This window comes from Mobula hypostoma, chromosome 14 (assembly GCF_963921235.1).
Source record: "Mobula hypostoma chromosome 14, sMobHyp1.1, whole genome shotgun sequence".
Taxonomy (NCBI): domain Eukaryota; kingdom Metazoa; phylum Chordata; class Chondrichthyes; order Myliobatiformes; family Myliobatidae; genus Mobula; species Mobula hypostoma.
This window is the reverse complement of record NC_086110.1, coordinates 1,320,399-1,342,592: the sequence shown is the minus strand read 5'-3', so window position 1 is coordinate 1,342,592 and position 22,194 is coordinate 1,320,399. Positions and strand designations below refer to the sequence as shown.

The following is a 22,194-nucleotide window of genomic DNA, read 5'->3' as shown; positions in this document are numbered from 1 at the left end:
AGGGTTATGGGGAACTCTAGGTAATTTCTCAGGTAAGGACATATTCAGCACAGCTTTGTGGGCTGGAGGGCCTGTATTGTGCTGTAGGTTTTGTATGTTTCTAAGACCGCCCCCGTTGATGGCAAATTTTACATGGGTGCTGCTGTGTTCGTTACTAGGGCTGCAACCTCCGTGAACGTTGTGGCAGTTGGCTGAAAAGATGGTGTCACAGATTTAATAGGCACGGGTTTATGAGAGGAGAGAAATTTAAAGGCTATTTGTGGAGTAGGTTTTTCATACAAAAGAAGGTGGGGGTATATGGAATGATCTGCATCATGTGGCTATAATTACAACATTTAAAAGGAGTAAGACCATAAGACAGGAGAAAGGAGTAGAATGATAGGGGCTTAATGTGAGCGAATGGGTTATTATAGAAATTACAGTAGGTAGGGACAAAGTGGGCGAAAATGGTTCATTTCTGTGCTTCTCTCCCAATGGATCACAGACAGGATTTGAGAGGGTCCAGAGGAGGTTCACCAGAATGATCCCAATAATGAAAGGGTTAGCGTATGAGGTGTGTTTGTTCTGGACCTGTACTCGCTGGAGGGGGTGAGAATCTCATTGAAACCTATTGAAAGAGCTAAACAGAGTGGACGCGAGGGAGTCTAGGACCAGAGGGCATAGCCTCAGAATACTAGGATATCCCTCAGACCAAAGACGAAGAAGAATTTCTTTAGCTAGAGGGTGGTGAATCTGAGGAAATCATTGCCACAGACCAGCTGGAGAGGCCAAGTCGTTGAGTAAATTTAAAACGGAGGTTGATAGGTTTTTGATTAGTAAGGGTATTAAAGGTTATGGGCAGAAGAATGGGGTTGAGAGGGTTAATAAATCAGACCATGGTGGCGGAATTCTGCTCCAAACAAGCTGTCAATTCAACCTAATACCATGTGTGTTGGGCTGTTCAGTTGCGGAGCTCGGGGTGCGGAGCGTTGAGTGGGAAACCGTGCGGCTCGGCTCGGCTCCGCTCGGTTAGGCTCGGCTCCGCTCGGCTCGGCTCGGGTGTCCGACCTCGGTCTGGGGAAGGCGGGGCTCGGAACGTGGTGATTGACGTGCAGTCTATCGCTCGTGCTCCGCCGGAATCTCGCGGGATTTCGCGCTGCAACTCATCGCGGTTGTTGTGAGTTGCGTTGCCCCGGTAACTGCAGGCCGCGGGACCGGGACCGGGACGGAGGAGGTAACTAAGGTGTCGCGTCTGTCAGCAGCTGGTGGTCTGGGGTGGTTACCCTGTGTCTCGGGCTGGTGGTCTGGGGTGGTTACCCTGTCTCGGGCTGGTGGTCTGGGGTGGTTACCCTGTGTGTCGGGCTGTTGGTCTGGGGTGGTCACCCTGTCTCGGGCTGGTGGTCTGGGGTGGTTACCCTGTCTCGGGCTGGTGGTCTGGGGTGGTTACCCTGTGTGTCGGGCTGGTGGTCTGGGGTGGTCACCCTGTGTCTCGGGCTGTTGGTCTGGGGTGGTCACCCTGTCTCGGGCTGGTGGTCTGGGGTGGTTACCCTGTCTCGGGCTGGTGGTCTGGGGTGGTTACCCTGTGTGTCGGGCTGGTGGTCTGGGGTGGTTACCCTGTCTCGGGCTGGTGGTCTGGGGTGGTTACCCTGTGTGTCGGGCTGGTGGTCTGGGGTGGTCACCCTGTGTCTCGGGCTGGTGGTCTGGGGTGGTTACCCTGTGTGTCGGGCTGTTGGTCTGGGGTGGTTACCCTGTCTCGGGCTGGTGGTCTGGGGTGGTTACCCTGTGTCTCGGGCTGGTGGCCTGGGGTGGTTACCCTGTGTCTCGGGCTGGTGGTCTGGGGTGGTTACCCTGTGTGTCGGGCTGGTGGTCTGGGGTGGTCACCCTGTGTCTCGGGCTGGTGGTCTGGGGTGGTTACCCTGTGTGTCGGGCTGGTGGTCTGGGGTGGTCACCCTGTGTCTCGGGCTGGTGGTCTGGGGTGGTTACCCTGTGTGTCGGGCTGTTGGTCTGGGGTGGTCACCCTGTCTCGGGCTGGTGGTCTGGGGTGGTTACCCTGTGTCTCGGGCTGTTGGTCTGGGGTGGTCACCCTGTCTCGGGCTGGTGGTCTGGGGTGGTTACCCTGTGTCTCGGGCTGGTGGTCTGGGGTGGTCACCCTGTGTCTCGGGCTGGTGGTCTGGGGTGGTTACCCTGTCTCGGGCTGGTGGTCTGGGGTGGTTACCCTGTGTGTCGGGCTGGTGGTCTGGGGTGGTCACCCTGTGTCTCGGGCTGGTGGTCTGGGGTGGTTACCCTGTGTGTCGGGCTGTTGGTCTGGGGTGGTTACCCTGTCTCGGGCTGGTGGTCTGGGGTGGTTACCCTGTGTCTCGGGCTGGTGGCCTGGGGTGGTTACCCTGTGTCTCGGGCTGGTGGTCTGGGGTGGTTACCCTGTGTCTCGGGCTGGTGGTCTGGGGTGGTCACCCTGTGTGTCGGGCTGGTGGTCTGGGGTGGTCACCCTGTGTGTCGGGCTGGTGGTCTGGGGTGGTCACCCTGTGTCTCGGGCTGTTGGTCTGGGGTGGTTACCCTGTGTGTCGGGCTGTTGGTCTGGGGTGGTTACCCTGTCTCGGGCTGGTGGTCTGGGGTGGTTACCCTGTGTCTCGGGCTGGTGGCCTGGGGTGGTTACCCTGTGTCTCGGGCTGGTGGTCTGGGGTGGTTACCCTGTGTCTCGGGCTGTTGGTCTGGGGTGGTCACCCTGTCTCGGGCTGGTGGTCTGGGGTGGTTACCCTGTCTCGGGCTGGTGGTCTGGGGTGGTTACCCTGTGTGTCGGGCTGGTGGTCTGGGGTGGTCACCCTGTGTCTCGGGCTGTTGGTCTGGGGTGGTTACCCTGTGTGTCGGGCTGTTGGTCTGGGGTGGTTACCCTGTCTCGGGCTGGTGGTCTGGGGTGGTTACCCTGTGTCTCGGGCTGGTGGCCTGGGGTGGTTACCCTGTGTCTCGGGCTGGTGGTCTGGGGTGGTTACCCTGTGTCTCGGGCTGTTGGTCTGGGGTGGTCACCCTGTCTCGGGCTGGTGGTCTGGGGTGGTTACCCTGTCTCGGGCTGGTGGTCTGGGGTGGTTACCCTGTGTGTCGGGCTGGTGGTCTGGGGTGGTTACCCTGTGTGTCGGGCTGTTGGTCTGGGGTGGTCACCCTGTCTCGGGCTGGTGGTCTGGGGTGGTTACCCTGTCTCGGGCTGGTGGTCTGGGGTGGTTACCCTGTGTGTCGGGCTGGTGGTTTGGGGTGGTCACCCTGTGTCTCGGGCTGGTGGTCTGGGGTGGTCACCCTGTGTCTCGGGCTGGTGGCCTGGGGTGGTTACCCTGTGTGTCGGGCTGTTGGTCTGGGGTGGTCACCCTGTGTGTCGGGCTGTTGGTCTGGGGTGGTCACCCTGTGTCTCGGGCTGTTGGTCTGGGGTGGTCACCCTGTGTCTCGGGCTGGTGGTCTGGGGTGGTTACCCTGTGTCTCGGGCTGGTGGTCTGGGGTGGTTACCCTGTGTCTCGGGCTGGTGGTCTGGGGTGGTTACCCTGTGTTTCGGTCTGGTGGTCTGGGGTGGTTACCCTGTGTCTCGGGCTGTTGGTCTGGGGTGGTTACCCTGTGTCTCGGGCTGGTGGTCTGGGGTGGTTACCCTGTGTCTCGGGCTGGTGATTTGGGGTGGTTACCCTGTGTCTCGGGCTGGTGGTCTGGGGTGGTTACCCTGTGTATGGGGCTGGTGGTCTGGGGTGGCTACCCTGTGTCTTGGGCTGGTGGTCTGGGGTGGTTATCCTGTGTCTGGGGCTGGTGGTCCGTGGTGGTTACCCTGTGTTTCGGTCTGGTGGTCTGGGGTGGCTGCCCTGTGTCTGGGGCTGGTGGTCTGGGGTGGTTGCCCTGTGTCTCGGGCTGGTGGTCTGGGGTGGTTACCCTGTGTTTCGGTCTGGTGGTCTGAGGTGGTTACCCTGTGTGTCGGACTGTTGGTCTGGGGTGGTTACCCTGTGTCTTGGCCTGGGGTGGTTACCCTGTGTGTCGGGCTGGTGGTCTGGGGTGGTTACCCTGTGTCTCGGGCTGGTGGTCTGGGGTGGTTACCCTGTCTCGGGCTGGTGGTCTGGGGTGGTTACCCTCTGTTTCAGTCTGGTGGTCTGGGGTGGTTACCCTGTGTTTCGGTCTGTTGGTCTGGGGTGGTTACCCTGTGTCTCGGGCTGGTGGCCTGGGGTGGTTACCCTGTGTCTTGACCTGGGGTGGTTACCCTGTGTCTCAGGCTGGTGGTCTAGGGTGGCTAGCCTGTGTGTTGGGCTGTTGGTCTGGGGTGGTTACCCTGTGTCTCGGGCTGGTGGTCTGGGGTTGTTACCCTGTGTGTCGGACTGGTGGTCTGGGGTGATTACCCTGTCTCGGGCTGGTGGTCTGGGGTTGTTACCCTGTGTGTCGGGCTGGTGGTCTGGGGTGGTTACCCTGTCTCGGGCTGGTGGTCTGTGGTGGTTACCCTGTGTCTCGGGCTGGTGGTCTGGGGTTGTTACCCTGTGTGTCGGACTGGTGGTCTGGGGTGATTACCCTGTCTCGGGCTGGTGGTCTGGGGTGGCTACCCTGTGTGTCGGGCTGGTGGCCTGGGGTGGTTACCCTGTGTCTCGGGCTGGTGGTCTGGGGTGGTTACCCTGCCTCGGGCTGGTCATCTGGGGTGGTTTCTCGGGCTGGTGGTCTGGGGTGGTCACCCTGTGTCTGGGGCTGGTGGTCTGGGGTGGTTACCCTGTCTCGGGCTGGTGGTCTGGGGTGGTTACCCTGTGTCTCGGGCTGGTGGTCCTGGGTGGTTACCCTGTCTTGGGCTGGTGGTCTGGGGTGGTTACCCTGTCTCGGGCTGGTGGTCTGGGGTGGTCACCCTGTCTCGGGCTGGTGGTGTAGCGCGAGTTCTGCCCGTTGTGCCAGTCCCTAATGAGTTATGTGTGGTGGAACATTCTGGCAGGGGCTGTGAGGACGCACAGCATGAACGGTGGGGTCCTGAAGAACGGAGCTACCTTGCAGTACGTCCAAAGCTTAAAGGTGCCAATGCAGGTAGAATAACGTGGTTCGGAAGTTTGGATAGTGACTGCAAGAGCAGGGAGCTCATGCTTCATAATTTTTAAAGAAATTGCTCAGACCTCGGGTGGTAACACACACACAATGCTGGAGGAATTCAGCAGGCCAGGCAGCATTTGTGGAAAAGAGTACAGTCGACGTTTCGGGCCGAGACCCTTCAGGCTGAAGAAAAAAAGATAAGTAGATTTAAAAGGTAGGAGAGGGGAGAGAGAAACACAAGGTGATGGGTGAAAGCGGAAGGGGGAAGAGATGAAGTGAAGAGCTCCTAAGTTGGTACAGGCTGGAGAAGGGGGAAATCTAATAGGAGAAGGCTGAAGGCCATGGAAGAAAGAAAAAGAGGACGATGGTGGAGCACCAGAGGGAGGTGATGGGCAGGCAAGGAGATAAGGTGAGAGAGGGAAAAGGGGGTGGGGAATGGTGAAGGGGTGGGACATTACCTAGAAGTTGATGTTCATGCCATCAGATTGGAGGCTGCTGAGGTGGAATACAAAGCGTTGTTCTTCCAACCTGAGTGTGGCCTCGTCTCGACAGTAAAGGAGGCTATGGGTTGACATATTGGATTGAAAAGTGGAATTAAAATCTGGGATCCCACCACTAAGCACATCTTTCCTTCCCCCTTCCTCCCCTATTTTTTGCTTTCTGCAGGAATTGGTCTCTACATGATTCCCTTGTCCATTCATCTATCTCCACTGATCTCCCTCCCGACACTTATCCTTGCAAGTGGAACAAGTGCTAAACCTGCCCCTACACCTCCTCCCTCACTACAGGGCCCCAAACAGTCCTTCCAGGTGAGGTGACATTTCAACCGTGAATCTGTTGGGGTAATAGACAATAGGTGCAGGAGTAGGCCATTCGGCCCTTTGAGCCAACACCGCTATTCACTGTGCTCATGGCTGATCATCCACAATCAGTATCCAGTTCTTGCCTTATCCCCATAACCTTTGATTCCACTATCTTTAAGAGCTCTATCCATCTCTTTTTTGAAAGCATTCAGAGACTTGGCCTTCACAGCCTTCTGGGGTAGAGCATTCCATATATCCACCACTCTCTGGGTGAAAAAGTTTTTCCTCAACTCCATTCTAAGTGGCCTACCCCTAATTCTTAAACTGTGGCCTCTGGTTCTGGACTCACCCATTAGCGGGAACATGCTTCCTGCCTGCAGCATGTCCAATCCCTTAATAATCTTATATGCTTCAATAAGATCCCCTCTCAGCCTTCTAAATTCCAGGGTATACAAGCCCAGTCGCTCCAATCTTTCGACATATGACAGTCCCGCCATCCCGGGAATTAACCTTGTGAACCTACGCTGCACTCCCTCAATAGCAAGAATGTCCTTCCTCAAATTTGGAGACCAAAACTGCACACAGTACTCCAGGTGTGGTCTCATCGCGGCCCTGTACAGCTGCAGAAGGACCTCTTTGCTTTTATACTCAATTCCCCTTTTTATGAAGGCCAGTATGCCATTAGCTTTCTTCACTGCTTGCTGTACTTGCATGCTTGCTTTCAGTGACTGATGTACAAGAACACCTAGATCTCGTTGTACTTCCCCTTTTCCTAACTTGACTCCATTTAGATAATAATCTGCCTTCCCGTTCTTTCCACCAAAGTGGATAACCTCACATTTATCCACATTAAACTGCATCTGCCATGCATCTGCCCACTCACCCAGCCTGTCCAAGTCACCCTGCATTCTCATAACATCCTCCTCACATTTCACACTGCCACTCAGCTTTGTGTTATTGGCAAATTTGCTAATGTTACTTTTAATTCCCTCATCTAAATCATTAATTTATATTGTAAACAGCTGCGGTCCCAGCACTGAACCCTGCGGTACCCCACTCGTAACCGCCTGCCATTCCGAAAGGGACCTGTTAATCGCTACTCTTTGTTTTCTGTCAGCCAGCCAATTTTCAATCCATGTCAGTACTCTGCCCCCAATACCATGTGCCACTAATCTCCTATGTGGGACTTTACCAAAGGCTTTCTGAAAGTCCAGGTACTTGCATAATCACTTTCAATGAGCTGTGGACTTGGACCCCGAGATCCTTCTGTACAGCAATGCTGTAAGGATCCTGTCATTTCCTGTTAGGTTTGATCTCCCGAAATGTAACACCTCACTCTTGCTCTGATTAAACTCAGTCAGCCATTTGTTCCCTCGTGTCTATAACTATCTACATTCTGCTGTATTCTTGGTCAGCCCTCCACAGTGTCCACAACTCCATCGATCTCTGTGTCATCTGATAACTTACCAACTCACTATCTACATTTTCGCTACGTCACTTGTATATACAGAGGCTCCAGCACTGATCCCTGCAGAATACCAGGGGTAACTCACCTCCAGTCAGAATAACATGGCTCCATGCCCCCCACCCCCACTATCTTTTATAAGTAAGCCAATTCTGAATCCAAAATCACCATGCATCTTAACCTTCTGGATCAGCCTACCATGAGGGACCTTGTCAAATGCCTTACTGAAATATATGCTGTCGACATGTGCTGCCCTACTGTCATTAATCACCTTTGTCATCTCAAAAAATGAACTCAGTCCAGTTTGTAAGACATGACTTGTCCTGTACAAAGCCAAGCTGACTCTCCATAGTAACACCATAAAACTAGCAGCAGAATTAGGCCATTCAGACCATTGAGTCTGCACCACCATTCCATCATGGCTGATTGTAGATCACATTCAACCCCATACACTTCCCTTTTCACCATAACCTTTGATGCCCTGACCAATCAGGAAACTATCAACTTTCGCATTAAATATACCCACGGTTTTGGCCTCCACAGTTGTGTGTGGCAGAGTATTCCATAGATTCATTACTCTCTGGCTAAAACAAATCCTTCTTATCTCTGTTCTAAAGGGTCACTCCTCTATTTTGAGGCTGTGCTCTCTAGTTCTTGACACATCCACCATAAGAAACGTCTTCTCTATGTCCACTATATCTAGTCCTTTCAACATTCGATTGGTTTCAATGAGATTCCACCGCCCCTCCCATATTCTTCTCAGTTCTGGTGAGTACAGGCCCAAAGCTGCTGGTATGTTAACCCCTCCATTTCCAGAATCATCCTTGTGAACATCCTCTGGACTCTGTCCAATGACAACACATCCTTTCAGAGATGTGGGGCCCAAAACTGTTGACAGTATTTTTTAGATTATGAAGACACGCAGTCCTCTTTTATTGTCATTTAGGAATGCATGCATTAAGAAATGATACAATATTTCCTCTGGTGTGATATCACAAAACACAGGACAGACCAAGACTGAAAAAACTGACAAAACCACATAATTATAACATATAGTTACAACAGTGCAACAACACCATAATTGATGAAGAAGTCCATGAGCACAGTAAAAGTTCAAAGTCTCTCAAATGTCCCACATCTCACGCAGACGGAAGAAGGAAGAAAAACTCTCCCTGCCATGCCCGACCACAATCCGTCTCTGAGTCATCTGAAAACTTCGAGCTTCCGAATCAGCTCTCCGACACCGAGTACTGAGCGCCATCTCTGTCCAAACGATTCAACCTCAATCTTGGTCGCCAACAGCAGGCAAAGCCGGGGATTTTGAGGCCTACCCTCCGGAAGATTCCCGACCACTCAGTAACACCAGCAGCGAAGGAGCGTTTCAGAAATTTCTCCAGATGTTCCCCTGTGCTTTCACATCCATCTTCATCAAATCAGAATTGTCCATGGCCCCTATTTAACGGATACGATATCATGTTTCACCGGAGGGCTGCGCACGCGTGGCGTGCTGCTCTCTCCTCCCGCCGACTCCGTGCAGCCTGACTAGTGTCTTATAAAGCCTCAGCATTATCTCCTTGTTTTTATATTCTGTTCCGCTTGACTCAACCTATAAATTAACCTTCTGGGAGTCTTGCATGAGGAATTCCAAGTCCGTTTGCACTACTGAAGTTTGGATTCTTTTCCCCATTAAGATGATAGCCTGCACTTTTGTTCCTTTTACCAAAATGCATTATCATATATTTCCCAACACTATATTCCATCTGCCACATTTTTGCCCATTCCTCCAGTTTGCCTAAGTCCTTCTGAAATCGCATTGCTTCCTCAGCACTACCTATCACTCCACCTAGCTTCTCATCATTTGTAAACTTTGCCGCAAAACCATCAGTTCCATTATCTAAATCATTGACAAACAATGTGAAAAGTAGTGGTCCCAATACTGACCTCTGAGGAACACCACTGGCAGCCAACCAGAAAGGCACCCTTTATTCCCGCTCGCCGTCTCCTTTTGTCAGCCATTCCTCTCTCCATGCCAGTGTCTTTCCTATAATGCCATGGGGTTTTATCTTGTTAAGCAGCCTCATGTGTGGCATCTTATCGAATGTCTTCTGAAAATCCAAATAAATGACACCCACTGCCTCTCCTTTGTCCACCCTGCTTGTTACTTCCTTGAAGAATTCTAACAGATTTGTCAGGTAAGATTTCACTTTACAGAAACCACGCTGACTTTGACGTATTTTATTATTAGTCTCCAAATACCCGAAAACCTCTTCCTCAATAATGAACTCCAATACTTTCCCCAAGCACAGAGGTTAGGCTAACTGGCCAATAATTTCCATTATTTTGACTTCTCCCTTAAAGAGTAGAATGACGTTTGCAGTTTTCCGGTCCACTAGAACCAATGAAGAATAAAGTGATTTTTGAAAGATCATAGCCAATGCATCTACCTTTTCAGCAACTTCTTTCAAAGCTCTGGGATGTAGTCTATCTGGCCAAGGTAACTTATCTACGTTAAGATCTTTCAGTTTGCCTAGCACTTTTTACTTTGTAATAACAATGGCACTCACTTCTGCTCCCTGACACTCACGGACCTCTGGACCACTGCTAGTGTCTTCCGCAGTGAAGACTGATGCAAAGTATCAGTTAACCTGCCATTTCATTGTCTCCCATTATTACCTCACCAGTGTCGTTTTCCAGTGGTCCAATATGAAACTCTTACCTCCCTTTTACTCTTTATAGCTGAAAATACTTTTGGAATCCTGCTTTATATTATTGGCTAGTTTACTTTCATATTTCAGCTTTTCCCTTGGGACTTTTTAGATGCCTTTTGTTGGATTTTGAAAACTTCTGAATCATCTAACTTCCCACTCACTTTTGCAACATTATATGCCCTTACTTTGGCTTTAATGCGGTCCTTAACTTCATTTGTCAGCTACGTTTGTCTGTCCCTGCCCTTTGAGAATTACTTCTGTGGGACATATCTATCCTGCATGGCTTTGTCAAAGGCAGGTCCTGCCTTACGAACATGATTGAATTTTTTGAGCATGTTGCTAAACACATTGATGAAGGTAGAGCAGTAGATGTAGTGTGTATGGATTTTAGCCATCTCAACCCCACATCTTGGCTACTATTTGGAGGCCTATATAATGATTCCCATCATGGTCTTCTTTTTACCCTTGTGGTTTCTTAACTCCACCTACAAAGATTTGACATTCTCTGATCCAATGTTACCTTTTTCTAAAGATGTAATTCCATCTTTTACCAACCGAGTCACACCACCGTCTGTGTCTTCCTGTTTGTTCTTTCAATACAAACTATATCTTTTGTTGTAAAGCTCCCAACTAAGACCTCCTTTCAACCACGACTCAATGATGCCCATAACATCATACCGATCAATCTCTAATTGCGCCATGAGTTCAATCTCATTATTCTGAATACTACGTGCATTTAAATACAACAGCAGGATCCTGCATTCTTTGCCCTTTTGAGTTTTGCCTCTGTGTTACAATTTAACTCTGCATTGTCTGCATTTGTACCAAATTATTAGCAAGTCCTTCCTTACATTCATATTACGCACACCATCTACTTGTAAACCTGCTGGCTCATCCTCAGCTCTATCATACTGGTTTCCACCCCCCTGCCATATTAGTTTAAACCGTTCCCAACAGTATGAGTAAACCTTCCCGCAAGGATATTGGTCCCCCTTGAATTTAAGTGCAACCAGTCCCTTTTGTACATGTCATACCTTCTCCAGCAGTGAATCCCAATGATCCAGAAATCTGAATCCCTGCCCCTGCTTCCAATTCTTCAGTCACACATTTATCTGCCACCTCGTTCTATTCCTATCCTTGTTGTTGCGTGGCACAGGCAACATTCCTGAGATTACTACCCTTGGGGTCCTAAGTAGTGTTTTTGTTTTTCCAATTGTGCATAAGTCATCTTCAAAAAATCCTCTCCAGTAGCTTTCCTCCCTCTGATGTGAGGCTCACCAGCCTATAATTTCCTGCTTTATCTGTATTATACTGTACTACTTCAACCAAGGAACAATACTGACTACTCTGCAGTCCTCTGGGACTTTGCTGTTCCTAGTAAGGATACAAATAATCTTTCTCGAGGTCTTAGCAATCTCTCGTCATGACTCTTTTACGAAGCTAGCATGAGTCCCATCAGGCCCTGAGGATTTATCGACCTCGATTCTCTTCAAATGACTCACCACAACGTCCTTTTTGATCTTAAAATTCCCTAATATGCTAGCATGGCCCACTTTGCTCTCAGTATCCTCCATAAAATGTTGTGGGCAACTTCTGCTCACATCAAATGGTTGCTCCACATGTCTGGTCTTTCAGAGGCCGGGCATCTTAGGATACATTCCATATCTTGGCTTACCCCCACTGTCTGGCTGTTGGACTGTGGGTGAAATTCAGGGGAAAGAGTCGCTCACACGAGGAAATCTGCAGATGCTGGAAATTCAAGCAACACACACAAAAAATGCTGGAAACGCAGCAGGCCAGGCAGCATCTATAGGAAGAGGTGCAGTTGACGTTTCGGGCCGAGACCCTTCATCAGGACTTCATCAGTCGCTGTTGCCCCAATAAGGTCGCAAAACCCTTCCCTGAACGTGATACGAATTTTTGAAAGGCTGTATTTATGAGTGAAAGGGGCTAACGATTCTTGACTGTTATGCAGTTTAATCCTCTATAATCAATACATGGCTGCAGGCTCTCATCCTTCTTTTGTACTGTCACGTGATCGGCAACAATGAATATATCGAGTCAGGATTTATAAACAAACAAACATTTATTAACCCCTGGTAAACGATGAAAAAAAAACGAAAACCCTAACCGGAAGTAAAGGGCTATGTGGCCATTCATTAAACCGATACTTAGGTCTAGTTCTTAAAGCGATAAATTCAAACACAGTTCCTCGAGTGGTAAATTTTAAAGTCAAGAGATTTATATAGCCAATTAGGAGAGACTTCAATGAATTCCTTGAAGACACGATGTCACTGCCACTCCCAGTCGGATCCTGCCTTGCCACAGGATTCATGATGACGGTAATAAAACAGTTTTAAAGGCACTGACCTTCCTCCTCCGTAGAACAGATCCTGCACAGCCTTTTCTGCTTCCTTTTTAGCAGAGGCTATCTCATGCAGATCACTCTTTCTGGAATGAATTCAATAATGGTCGATCCTTTCCAAATCCATCGAACGTCTCCTTTAGGGTCCCGTCTTCACTCTCCAATGTTACTGAAAAAATACATTAACAAACCTGGCAGTGATTGGTCAAACCGCCGGCTCGGACTTCTGTACCTTACATTAGAACATAAAACTCCATTTAAAATCAAAACTGCGTCATAATGCAAATACGCAGCGGAGCAGAGTATCTCATTGATGTTCTAACTGGAAAAATAACTGCGTCACCAGGGGTCTTCCTTTTTATACCCGTGGTGAACATGTCATCACGTGACCTCACATGGGTGGGAAAACTACAGCAGGTGACCTCCAAAAGACCATTACAACATTCTCACAAGAAAGTCACAAGATCTTGAGGTATGTAACAGTACAAAGAAACCTGTGCGAGACGGTGAGGTGGAGGGCTCAATGAATCCTATAGCAAGAGCTTCCTTTATATATTCTTCCATTACACTTCTCTCCGGACCTGAGAGTGTGCAGAATTGACCACGTGGAGGACAAGTGCCAGGCAGAAGATCTATAGCACAGTCGTAGGGTCGCTGTGGTGGAAGAGTCAAGGTCTTTCCCTTACTGAAGACCTCTTCCATGGAATAAACTTTGATCGGCTGGGGTGTTGTATGTTCTTCTCAACCCTCCTTCAAGGACAACTCCTGAGGCTTCTTAGGTAGCAAGGGTGGTTTGACTGACTTCTGAGTCTCCTTCCTAGGTTCACTGGGCTCCGTTGTATCCTCAGGCGATGGTAACGAGGTGTAACAGATGGTCTTGCAGCTCTGAGAACAGGCTGCAAGGGTGTGCGCTTAGGAGTCTGGACCTGGCGGTTGGATCCCTTGGGCTTCGGGTTACCTCAGGCTGAAGTCTGTCCCTTGCTGGTTGTTAGCCCCAAGGGAGTCTGGGAGTTGGAGCACCATGCTGCAAACATACTGCCTTACAATAAACGGACCAAGTAATGATCCTCCCCTCCCTTCAGTCCACGGATGGGTTATGTTGGGATCCAACTGTACCCAAGGACCAGGGGTATGAGTGGTGAGTCAATGATGTAGAAACTAACGTCTTCCACATGATCCTCCATCCTCATCTGCAAGACCGCAGTCTATTGCTGGTTCTGCCCGGAACCTCGCGGGCGGCCATCCAAGCCAGTTGCGCGCATGGACTGGCTCAACTCTCACAGTGATATGTTGAGCCAACAGGCGGTTCCTGAATCACCTGCTGCCCCAGAGTCCACAAAAGCTTTCAGCTGCCTCAAGTTCTTTCCCCCGGTGGACAACTCCTTCAGCGTGAGACCAGAATCCATGGGATTGGGAGTAGTGGCTGCTACCATCACAGTCCTCCTGGACGGTCTTAGCAGTTCTCCAGCTGGCTGCAGCTTTGGACGTTGGCCCACGGGTGACCTATTTCTCCACAGTAATAGCAGCAGCCTTGATTCTGACACGCAGGAGTCAGACTGGTCATGGTCCTCAATCAGGGGGTGGGGGGGCGGTGGTGGAACCACTGTGGATTGAGGCTGGGCTTGGGCGAGCCCCCTTTGGCCTCATGATGTAGTCCTTCATGCGCTGCCAGAATATTGTCAAGGCGGATGGGCTAGTCGATGAGGACCTCTAAGTCCCCAGTTGGGTCTCTCAAAGCGAGGGCACCCTTTTTTTTCAACCTTGACTCCGTGCCAGTACAAAGTGGCCAAAGCTTCCCCGCTCCAACCACTCTCTTGCGCCAAAGTTTGGAACTCAATAGCGTAGTTGGCCGCTGACCAACTTCCCTGATGCAGCTTCATCAGAATGTCTGAGGCTCTGTTTGTGCCAGAGGATTGATAAAATACCTTTCTCTTGGTGGCCATGCATTCCTTTGAATCAGCGCAAGTCTCTGACCTTCATTCTGGGGACAAAGGGGACTGTCATGTCTCCCTTTCTCTTCACTATTTACATCTCGGACTTTAACTACTGCACAGAGTCTTGTCATCTTCAGAAGTTTTCTGATGACTCTGCCATAGTTGGATGCATCAGCAGGGGAGATGAGGCTGAGTACAGGGCTACGGTAGGAAACTTTGTCACATGGTGTGAGCAGAATTATCTGCAGCTTAATGTGAAAAAGACTAAGGAGCTGGTGGTAGACCTGAGGAGAGCTAAGGTACCGGTGACCCCTGTTTCCATCCAGGGGGTCAGTGTGGACATGGTGGAGGATTACAAATACCTGGGGAAACGAATTGACAATAAATTGGACGGGTCAAAGAACACAGGCTGTCTACAAGAATGGTCAGAGCCGTCGCTATTTCCTGAGGAGCCTGAGGTCCTTTAACATCTGCCGGACGATGCTGAGGATGTTCTACGAATCTGTAGTGGTCAGTGTGATCATGTTTGCTGTTTTGTGCTGGGGCAGCAGGCTGAGGGTGGCAGACACCAACAGAATCAACAAACTCATTCGTAAGGCCAGTGATGTTGTGGGGATGGAACTGGACTCTCTGATGGTGGTGTCTGAAAAGAGGATGCTGTCCAAGTTACATGCCATCTTGGACAATGTCTCCCATCCACTACATAACGTACTGTTAGGCACAGGAGTATGTTCAGCCAGAGACTCATTCCACCGAGATGCAACACAGAGCGTCATAGGAGGTCATTCCTGCCTGTGGCCATCAAACTTTACAACTCCTCCCTTGGAGGGTCAGACACCCTGAGACAATAGGCTGGTCCTGGACTTATTTCCTGGCATAAATTTACATGTTACTATTTAATTATTTATGGTTTTATTACTATTTATTTATGGAGCAACTGTAACGAAAACCAATTTGCCCCGGGATCAATGAAGTATGACTATGACTATTCCCAATGCGTGGTGGCCCAGGCAAGGGCTCTCCTGGTCAGGAGAGAGATAATGAAGGCCAATTTTCCACGCTCTGAAGGGAACTGGGACAGCTGGAGTTCGAATGAGCATTGAATGAGGAAGTTGCGGCAAGATGCTGGGTCTCCATCCAATCTCTCCTGGGTCAGAGGGTGTACAGAGTGACTGACAGCCTTACTTGAGTGACCCTGGCACCCTTGCGATAGCTGGTAAGCACCGGCCTGGAGGTCGTGCATCTTCAGGTTCTGTCTGGAAATCCTCCTGCTGTGGCTATCCATAGCAGCCGCTTGACTGTGATACATGAAACATGATGGTCTCCCTGATGACTACACCTGCGGAAAGTGCAACCAACTCCAGCTCCTGAAAAACCACATTAAGGAGCAGGAATTGGATGAACAAAGGATCATCCGGGAGGCAGAGCAATTGATAGATACGACTTTTGAGCAGGTGGTTACACCCAGAGTGCAGAATTCAGGAAGTAGATGGGTGATCACTGAGAGAGAAGTCAGTGCAGGGTCCGCCTGTGGCCATTCCCCTCAGCAACAGGTATACTCCTTTGGATACTGCTGAGTGGAATGACCTACCTGGGCAAGGCAGCAGCAGCCAGACCAGTAGTGCTGTGGTCAGAAGGGTAGGGTGAAGTCAGGCCAAGCAATAGTCTTAGGTAATCTATAGTTATGGGGACAGATAGGAGATTCTGCGAGAGCAAAAGAGATAGCAGGATAGTGGCCTATGATGTCTCTGAGCAGTTACAGCGTATTTTGGAAGGGGAGAGTGAGCAGACAGAAGTCGTGGTACATGTTGGTACCGATGACACAGGCAGGAGAGGGATAGCGGTCCTGCGCAGTATGTTTAGGGAGTTGGGACGGAGGCTGAAGAGCTGGACCTTCAAGGCAGCAATCACTGGATTACCCCGAGTGCCATCAGCTAGGGTGGGTCAGAACAGGAAGATAACACAGATGAATGAGTGGCTGAGCAGATGGTGTGAGAGGTAGGGTTTCAGGTTCTTGGATCAATGGAACCATTTCTGGGGGAAGTGGGACGGTTTGCACCTGAACTGATGGGGAACCGATATCCTGGGAGGGAGGTTGGTTCACTAATGCTGTTGGGGAGGGCTTAAATTAGATTTGCAAAGTTGAAGAGGCAGAGGACGGAGAGGTTGGTGCACAAGTAGAGATGGCTTGTAGAATGTTTGTGAGGAAGGATAGGCAGATAATAGAGCAGAGATGCACTCAGCCTGATAGTTTGAGATGTGTCTATTTTAATGTAAGGAGTATTATAAACAAGCCGGATGAACTTAAAGTGTGATCAATAGTTGGAACTATGACGTTGTGGCCATTACGGAAACTTGGATGTCTCGGGGGCAGGAATGGCTGCTGAATGTGCCAGGCTCTGGATGTTTCAAAGATGACAGGGAGGGAGGCAAAAGAGGTGGGGGTGTGGCATTGCTAATCAGGAATAGTTTCATGACTGCATAAAAGGAGGAAGTCATGGAGGGATTGTTCACTGAGTCATTGTGGGTGGAAGTCAGAAACAGGAAGGGGACAATAACTCCACTGGGTGGTTTTGAGAAACCCCCCCCCCCCCCCCCCCCCCCCCCCAGTATTAACAGAGACATCAAGGAGCAGGTCGGGAGGAAAATTCTGGAACAGTGCAAAAATAATGAGGTAATTGCGATGAGTGATGTTTAACTTTCCTAATATTGACTGCCATCTCCTTAGAGCAAGGGGTTTGGATGGGTTGGAGTTTGTTAGGTGTGTTCAGGAAGGCTTCCTGACACAATATGTGGATAAGCCAACTAGTGGAGAGACTGAACTTGAGCTGGCATTGGGAAATGAACCTGGTCAGGTGTCAGACCTCTCGGTGGGAGAGCGTTTTGGAGGTAGTGATCACAACTCTATCTCCTTTACCATAGTGCTGAAGAGGGGTAGAAGCACACAATTTAGTAAAACATTTAATTGGGATAGGAGGAAATATGATGCTATTAGGCAGAAACTTGGAGCATAAATTGGGAACAGATGTTCTCAGGGAAATGCACAGCAGAAATGTGGCAAACGTTTAGGGAAAATTAGCATGGCATTCTAAATGGGTATGTTCTATTGAGGCAGGAAAAGGATAGTAGGGTAAAAGAGCTATGGTGTATAAAGGATGTAGAAAATTTAGTTAAGAAGGAAAGGAAAGCATACGAAAGGTTCAAGAAACTAGATACTGTTAGAGCTCTAGAAAATTACAAGGTTGCCAGGATGGAGCTTAATGAAATTAGGAGAGCTAGAAGGGGTTATGAGAAGTCCTTGGTGAGCAGGATTAAGGAAAACCCCAAGGCATTCTACAAGTATGTGAAGAGCAAGAGGATGAGCCATGTGAGAAGAGGAGCAAACAGGTGTGATAGTGGAAACTTGTGCATGGGGTTGGAGGAGGTAGTGGAGGGAGAAACACAGAAACATAGAAAACCTACAGCACAATCCAGTCCTTTCAGCCCACAATGCTGTGCCGAGCATGGACTTCAGAAATTACTAGGGTTACCCATAGTCTCTCTCTCCGTTTTCTCCCTCCGTCCCGGTGACTATACCCCTTGCCCATCCTCTGGGTTTTTCCCCCCCTTCCCCCTTTTCCGTCTCCCTGGGCCTCCTGTCCCATGATCCTCTCATATCCCCTTTTGCCTATCACCTGTCCAGCTCTTGGCTCCATCCCTCCCCCTCCTGTCTTCTCCTATCATTTTGGATCTCCCCCTCCCCCTCCCACTTTCAAATCTCTTACTAGCTCTTCCTTCAGTTAGTCCTGACGAAGGGTCTCGGCCTGAAACGTCGACTGTACCTCTTCCTAGAGATGCTGCCTGGCCTGCTGTGTTCACCAGCAACTTTGGTGTGTGTTGCTTGAATTTCCAGCATCTGCAGAATTCCTCGTGTTTGAATTATATATGATCCTGGTTAGACCCCACCTGGAGTTCTATGCTCAGTTCTTCACTACTGGAAGGTTGCAGAACCTATAGAAATGGTGCAGAGTTGATTTATAAGGATGTGGCCTGGATTGGGAGCATGCCTTATGAGAATAGATTGAGTAAATTTGGCTTTTTTTCCTTGGAGTAGCGGAGGATGAGAGATGACCTGATAGAGGTGTACAAGATGATGAGAGGCATTGATCGTGTGGATAGTTAAAGGCTTTTTCCCAGGGCTGAGATGTTGGGGGGGGGGGGGGACAAGTGAAGGTGAGAAGACAGGTAGTGCAGAGCACCCCTGTAGCCATTCTCCTAAATAATAAGTTTACCATCCTGGATACTGTTGGCGGGACAACCAACCAGCTGTGAGCCATGGTGGCAGGGCCTCTGTCACTCAGTCTGACCTGGTGGTGCAGAAGGGTGGGGCAGAGAAGAGGAGAGCTGTCGTCATTGGAGACTCTATAGTCAGGGGAGCAGACAGGAGATTTTGTGGACGTGAGAAGGACACCTGCATGGTTTATTGCCTCCCGGGTGCCAGGGTCCGGGATGTCTCTGACTGGGTGCACGACATCCTGGTACGAGAGGGAAAGCAGCCAGAAGTTGTGATACATGTTGGTACCAACGACATAGGCAGGAAGAGGGATGAGGTCCTGAAGTGTGAGTTTCGGGAACTAGGGAGAAGGGTGAAGAACAGGACCTCAAGAGTGGCGTCCTCAGGATTGCTGCCAGTACTACATGACAATGATGGTAAGAATTGGAGGAGATGGCAGTTGAATGCGTGGCTGAGGAGTTGGTGCAGGGAGCAGGGTTTTAGACTTTTGGATCATTGGGATCTCTTCTGGGGAAGGTGGGACCTGTACAGATTGGATGGGTTGCACCTCAGCTCGAGGGGGAGCAATATCCTTGCAGGTAGGTTTGCTAGCATGGTTCGGGAGGGTTTAAACTAATTTGTAAGGGGGATGGGACTGGGAGTGATAGAACAGTGAAAGAAGTGCAAAGCCAGATCTAACATATAGAGGGGCTTTGAGGAAAGAGAAGCAGAATAAACAGTGTAAAGACAGGAAGGTAGAAGGGCTGAAGTGTGTGTACCTCAATGCAAGAAGCATCAGGAACAAAGATGATGAACTGAGAGCTTGGATACGTACATGGAATTATGATGTAGTGGCCATTACAGAGACTTGGCTGGCACCAGGGCAGAAATGGATTCTCAATATTCCTGGATTTCGGTGCTTTAAAAGGGATGGGGGGTGGGGAAGGGGAGGAGGGGTGACATTACTGGTCAGGGATAGTATTACAGCTACAGAAAGGGTGGGTAATGTAGCAGGATCCTCTTTTGAATCAGTATGGGTGGAAGTCAGGAATAGGAAGGGAGCAGTTACTCTATTGGGAGTATTCTATAGGCCCCCTGGTAGCAGCAGAGATACAGAGGAGCAGATTGGGAGGCAGATTTTGGAAAGGTGCAAAAATAACAAGGTTGTTATCATGGGTGACTTTAACTTCCCTCATATTGATTGGCACCTGATCAGTTCCAAGGGTTTAGATGGGGCAGAGTTTGTTAAGTGTGTCCAGGACGGATTCCTGTCATAGTATGTGGACACAGCGGACTAGGGGGGATGCCATACTAGATCTAGTACTAGGTAATGAACCGGGTCAGGTCACAGATCTCTCAGTGGGTGAGCATCTGGGGGACAGTGACCACCGCTCCCTGGGCTTTAGCATTATCATGGAAAAGGATAGAATCAGACAGGACAGGAAAATTTTTAATTGGAGAAGGGCAAATTATGAGGCTATAAGGCTAGAACTTGCGGGTGTGAATTGGGATGTTGTTTTTGCAGGAAAACGTACTATGGACTTGTGGTCAATGTTTAGAGATCTCTTGCAGGATGTTAGGGATAAATTTGTCCCAGTGAGGAAGATAAAGAATGGTAGGGTGAAGGAACCATGGGTGACAAGTGAGGTGGAAAATCTAGTCAGGTGGAAGAAGGCAGCATACATGAGGTTTAGGAAGCAAGGATCAGATGGGTCTATTGAAGAATATAGGGAAGCAAGAAAGGAGCTTAAGAAGGGGCTGAGAAGAGCAAGAAGGGGGCATGAGAAGGCCTTGGCGAGTAGGGTAAAGGAAAACCTCAAGGCATTCTTCAATTATGTGAAGAACAAAAGGATGACAGGAGTGAAAGTAGGACCGATTAGAGATAAAGATGGGAAGATGTGCCTGGAGGCTGTGGAAGTGAGCGAGGTCCTCAGTGAATACTTCTCATCAGTATTAACCAATGAGAGGGAACTTGATGATGGTGAGGACAATATGAGTGAGGCTGAAGTTCTGGAGCATGTTGATATTAAGAGAGAGGTGGTGTTGGAGTTGTTAAAATACATTAGGACGGATAAGTCCCCGGGGCCTGACGGAATATTCCCCAGGCTGCTCTATGAGGCGAGGGAAGAGATTGCTGAGCCTCTGGCTAGGATCTTTATGTCCTCGTTGTCCATGGGAATGGTACTGGAGGATTGGAGAGAGGCAAATGTTGTCCCCTTGTTCAAAAAAGGTAGTAAGGATAGTCCGGGTAATTATAGACCAGTGAGCTGAGCCTTGCGTCTGTGGTGGGAAAGCTGTTGGAAAAGTTTCTTAGAGATAGGATCTGTGGGCATTTAGAGAATCATGGTCTGATCAGGGACAGTCAGCATGGCTTTGTGAAGGGCAGATCGTGTCTAACAAGCCTGATAGAGTTCTTTGAGGAGGTGACCAGGCATATAGATGAGGGTAGTGCAGTGGATGTGATCTATATGGATATAAGTAAGGCATTTGACAAGGTTCCACACGGAAGGCTTATTCAGAAAGTCAGAAGGCATGGGATCCAGGGAAGTTTGACCAGGTGGATTCAGAATTGGCTTGCCTGCAGAAGGCAGAGGGTCGTGGTGGAGGAAGTACATTCCGATTGGAGGATTGTGACTAGTGGTGTCCCACAAGGATCTGTTCTGGGACCTCTACTTTTCGTGATTTTTATCAACAACCTGGATGTGGGCGTAGAGGGGTGGGTTGGCAAGTTTGCAGATGACACAAAGGTTGGTGGTGTTGTAGATAGTGCAGAGGATTGTCGAAGATTTCAGAGAGACATTGATAGAATGCAGAAGTGGGCTGAGAAGTGGCAGATGGAGTTCAACCCGGAGAAGCGTGAGGTGGTACACTTTGAAAGGACAAACTCCAAGGCAGAGTACAAAGTAAATGGCAGGATACCTGGTAGTGTGGAGGAGCAGAGGGAGCTGGGGGTACATGTCCACAGATCCCTGAAAGTTGCCTCACAGGTAGATAGGGTAGTTAAGAAAGCTTATGGGGCTTCAGCTTTCATAAGTCGAGGGATAGAGTTTAAAAGCGATGATGTAATGATGCAGTTCTATAAAACTCTGTTTAGGCCACAATTGGAGTACTGTGTCCTATAGGAAGGATGTGGAAGCATTGGAAAGGGTACAGAGGAGATTTACCAGGATGCTGCCTGGTTTAGAGAGTATGCATTATGATCAGAGATTGAGGGAGCTAGGACTTTACTCTTTGGAAAGAAGGAGGATGAGAGCAGACATGATAGAGGTGTACAAGATAATAAGAAGAATAGATAGAGTGTATAGCCAGCGCCTCTTCCCCAGGGTACCACTGCTCAGTACAAGAGGACATGGCTTTAAGGTAAGGGGTGGGAAGTTCAAGGGGGATATTAGAGGAAGGTTTTTTACTCAGAGAGTGTTTGGTGCGTGGAATGCACTGCCTGAGTCAGTGGTGGAGGCAGATACACTAGTGAAATTTAAGAGACTACTGGACAGGTATATGGAGGAATTTAAGGTGGGGGCTTATATGGGAGGCAGGGTTTGAGGGTCGGCATAACATTGTGGGCTGAAGGGCCTGGAATGTGCTGTACTATTCTATGTTCTATTATATTAGTGTGGAAGATCAGAGAGATCTTGGTGTCCATGTCCATAGGATACTCAAAGCTGCTGC

At 49.5% G+C, this 22,194-nt stretch overlaps 1 protein-coding gene across 2 annotated transcripts in view; it reads left to right on the top strand.

The window, feature by feature from the left end:
- Positions 1-22,194, top strand: part of dnaaf1 (dynein axonemal assembly factor 1) — a 169,074-nt gene that overhangs the window by 3,990 nt on the left and 142,890 nt on the right. Inside the window, exon 1 of one of the 2 annotated variants that reach the window (XM_063066577.1) lies at positions 1,168-1,213. The exons of the other annotated variant lie outside the window; for it this stretch is intronic. The gene's annotated coding sequence lies outside the window, so the exon portion shown is untranslated. Of the gene's footprint in view, positions 1-1,167; positions 1,214-22,194 lie in introns of those variants that run through there. 2 annotated transcript variants of the gene reach the window in all.